Here is a 469-nt window from a genome sequence, read left to right as displayed (position 1 = left end):
TAGGCATTACGAAATCCAGAAGTAGGGTGGTTCTGAATCCATCAATTCAGAGATTCCACAGTATCATTAATACTCTTGGTTGTTTTTCAGCTTTGCAGCTGCCAATCTCAGAATGTTGGTGATCACATGTGATCTTTTGTGGTCACATGATGATTGAAGCAGTTCTGGCAGCATGTGCCATCATGACCTCAGCCCGCAGAAAGAGGGCATTTCTTTTCTCACATGTCTCTTTTTTAAAAAAAATTTATTTATTTTAATTAGTTTCAAGTATACAGCACATTGGTTAGACATCTATATAGTTCATAAAAGATCCCCTCAATTGCTCTCTCCCTTCCCTAGCCCTCCATGTGGCCAACATATTAATGCTAACTGTATTCCCTATGCCATACTCCCCATCCCCGTGACCATCCATCAGCTCTAAATTTGTACTTTTTTAGCCCTTCACCCCATTCTCCCAGCCTTCCAAACC

This window comes from Pteropus vampyrus, unplaced genomic scaffold (assembly GCF_000151845.1).
Source record: "Pteropus vampyrus isolate Shadow unplaced genomic scaffold, Pvam_2.0 Scaffold326, whole genome shotgun sequence".
Lineage (NCBI taxonomy): Eukaryota > Metazoa > Chordata > Mammalia > Chiroptera > Pteropodidae > Pteropus > Pteropus vampyrus.
Note: the sequence above shows the minus strand (reverse complement) of the source record.